Raw genomic sequence first — 4,212 nt, forward strand, 5'->3', positions numbered from 1 at the left:
TGTTTGTGACCAAATATTGTAGTGGATCAGGATCGAGCTTTTGGTGTCTGTGACCAACTATTTGGTTCCCTATGACTAACTATTAAACTGTAACCTTAAAATTTGATTAGTTGTGACATAAAAAAGTAATTTGTGACCATCAAATCTGAAAATATGTGACTTGCGACATAATTTTTTGGATTTGTAAATTGTGGCCTTAAAATTCGAACGTTTGTAACTTAAAAAAGTAATTTGTGACCATCAAATTTGAAAATATGTGAAATGTGACCTATAATTTTTTGAATTTGTAACCAATTACATAAATTGTGACCTATAAAATTTTCGATTTGTGACCTTGACATAATTTGTGATCAATTAATTTTATTAATATGTGATCAATAAATAAATTGTAACCTATAATTATATTCATACGACTATTAATTGTATAAATGTGACCTCATTGTATTTAATTAATAAAAAATTTTAATTAATTAGCTAAAACCTTATTTTTGCATTAGTTAAACTTAAAACCTGATTTTTGAATTGTGCATAGTTAAAACATGATTTGTGAATTTTTTCCTTTTTTTAATTCATTCTATTTGGTGCATGCTTAGGAAAGAAAACAAACTTTCTTAATAAAAAAAGTAAGTCCAAATCCAATTCTCTGGTCAAAACAACCCTCACAAAAAGCCCAAATCCAATTCTCTTCATCTGTTCTCTCGCTACTTTGAATTGCTCAAAATCTCTCATCAGTCGCTTGTAGTCTCACTGTAGTCAACGATTACTCCTTTGTACTACGTGATTGTATTCAAATAATTCATTTGCTACTTTTGGCAAAAACAAAATGATTCGACTATGTGAATATTATTCGGTAGATTTTGAGGTAGTAGATATCCTGAAATTTGATGATCATCTTGATGCATATATTCTTGACGTGCACATTGATGGAAATTTTGGAGGATTACAAGGTTTTAATGAACTTATAAAGAAGTTATGAAAAATAAATATCAAGAGTATTCATTAGCATACAAGCTTGTGATATTGACCTTAATTCCTTCCCTGGCTACTATTAAAATTGAATTGTATGATCAGTGATTGAATGATAGTTTGATTGTACATATTGAAAATATTGAAAATGATGTAATTATAGAACATTATCAAAGTATGAGAATGCATAGAAAATAATTATAATAAGATATCGCATGCTTTAATTTTTTCACAAATTTTATTGCAAGTTTAATTGTGACCTAATTCAAAATGCCTACGTTTGCCACTGCATGATGTTTACTATAAATCTAACAATATGTATGGACTGCAATATTATTTTGTATGTTATGATTATCTACAATACTCACTTTTGTTTCATCAAGGTGAAACTAGTTGGCACCATGGTGCTCAAACAGTTGATAAAGAACAACAATATTGCGTGAATTAAGCCCTTTTTTTGTACACGTCAATTTGTAGCAACTGAAGGAATAATTGCAAATGAAGCAGTGATATCTTTTTGATAAGTTTTTTCCATTATGTTGTTGTTTCTGCAGATTTTTGTTTCTCATAATTTGTTTAACAGTATTAAGATTTTAGACATCTAGATTATATTAATCTGACTTAATTATGAGCCGAACTTTATCAAGGTCTAGTTGATATTATATAGATTAGTGAGAGTATAGGTGAGAAAGTTGGTCGAAGTGTTGTCTCGCCTTAGTCATATATTGGCAGACCTATTTAAATTTATATAAATTACTTTATTGAATTTAATTTCAGTTCCAATATTATACAATGACAAATGAAAATTCTTTGTTGTGATATTCTATGTTAAAGATTTTGAAAAATAAATTAAGATAATTTCTGTATTATTTATTAATTTGAAGTTTAAAACTAATTTCTAATTCAATTTAAGTTGAAGTTATGATTTATATCATTTTTCAACTTTCAAAATCTCAAAAATGCTTGCACAAGTGTCTTGGTTTTTGTTGTGGATGATCTTTGTCTCTCTCTCTCTCTCTCTTTTTTTTTGACTGAAACTTGACAGAAGAGAATGCAAATATAAATATTTTTAATAAAAATATATAATCTTCGGTAAACAATGAAAATTTCAAAAACTATGTTATTAAAGTTGTTAGAGACTCGATCATAAGGTAATCTATGAAGAAGATATGAAATGAAGAAAAGAAATTAACTTTTTAACGAGAAATATATAATAATTAAATTCTTAAAGAGATATATAAAGTGTTAATTATAGTATTGTACATGTTGTAATTCGATATTTTTAATGAAGTGTATTTTTAATGTGTTCAGCTTTTATAATGACATATTTATAAATTTTTTATATTATTTTGGAAAATATTTAGTTACCAATTATTTTATACAGAAGTTGCATTTTGTACTATTGAATAAAATATAAATTTCAAAAAAATAATGAGTAAACTGTAAGCCTCTATTTAGTTTATACAAAAATTAAGTTTTAGTAATAAAAATTGATGAAATATATAATTAAAAAATTATCATTTTCCATAAAATATATGATTAAATTAATTATTAATTTTCAATGATTTTTTTTTAATTAAACCAAACAAGGGCGATATACACACAATAAATATCCTTCTTGTTGACATTGAAATGGCCAATTGTACCCTCGCATTTGATTCCAAACAGGCAAGAAAAAATAGTTAGAATTTTATTTTATTTTTGGTCCAAATAAAGTCGAACTTTTGCTCAATCAAAAAATTTAGGTTCAACTTGACTTTTTGACTCAGATCTTTATCAAGCCGAGCCTAGAGGCCTAGACCTTTGCAGTCTCTTTGGAGTGGATGACAGATTTCACTGAATTGATTGGCCAATTGTACCCACGCAAGTGGCTCCAGACAAGAAAGAAACAATTTATTCTTCACGTGCCCTGAAATCTGCAAGCCATAAGACATGATGTAATCAATCTAGGAATCTTGCATCTTCTGATGAAATAAATGTATATTTCTCTTTTTATCACCTAAATTTGTGTATTTAAATTTGAGAAAATTAGAGAAACTGCTAGACACTACCTGATAAAGGCAATAGGGATCGTACTATGTCCATCGAGACGAGAGAAACTTCTGTAGAGTGATCGTACCACGTGACAGTGTAACCGCCTTATCAAGGTGCACCACCTTAGCGGATGGCCCACACACCTCACGCGGTGCGACTGCCCTATTAAAGTGCGCTACCTAGGTCGGTGGGCCACCACACACCCCTTGAGGTGTGTGGGCCACCCACTGAAGTGGCGCCTCATTACGGATGGTGCGACTGTCCCACTAAAGATTTTCTCCATTGAGATAGTTGTGTGAGTCGAACATTCGTATAGATGGGTCAAGTTTTTCGCATATAAATTTGAGCTATTAAAAAAAAGATTTTGATCAAAGTCAAAGTTAACAATTAATTTTAACTACACATTTCAATGGATTCATAACTTTTCAACCATACATTTTATCAACTTCTATCAAAATTTACTAAAACTCTAATTTTAATCACCACCAAATAAGGGTTTTACTTTAACTTTGAGGTGATTTTAGCCTTAAATCACTTTTAAATCATATATATGGGGCCCGTTTGACGTGATTTTTATTTTAACTTTTATCGCCTCTAGTGTTTGAAAAGTAATTTTTAAAATGATTCCCTATTTTAGAAGTATTTTTAGAGAAAGTCAAACTGAATCTGTTTCCTCTAAAAACTTTTTTAATTAGAAAAATCACTTTCATAAAATTAGTCAAATAAGTTCAAAAATAACTTTTATTCGAGCCACATTTTTTTCAAAAAAGAATATATTTTTAAACAGTGATTTAATATTAATCCAACCACACATTTTTCAATAAAATAATATTACACCAAAATTCAAAACTTTTCTTTATTTTTTAACCATATATTTTCCATCTATACACTATTAAAAAATGCATACTAAAGAAAATAATGCACCTCAAACAAGGGCTTAGATTTCAAAACTTTCTTTTTAATTTTTTAAAAGTTATGTGGGTCCATTGTAGTTTCATTGATGAACGTTATTACTTTAAAATTATCTTTTTGGGAAATTTCATGGGCCATCTATGTTTCTCCGAAGTTATGAGGATCTGATTAGAATAAAATAAATAAATAAATAAATAAATAATGGGTTTAGTTCAGCTCCTTCAACAAAAAAAACTAAAAAATAGTATGTCGTGACGTTAATGTTATAAAATCGGTAACAAAAATATGAAAAAAAGGGGG

This window comes from Olea europaea, chromosome 13 (assembly GCF_002742605.1).
Source record: "Olea europaea var. sylvestris chromosome 13, O_europaea_v1, whole genome shotgun sequence".
Taxonomy (NCBI): domain Eukaryota; kingdom Viridiplantae; phylum Streptophyta; class Magnoliopsida; order Lamiales; family Oleaceae; genus Olea; species Olea europaea.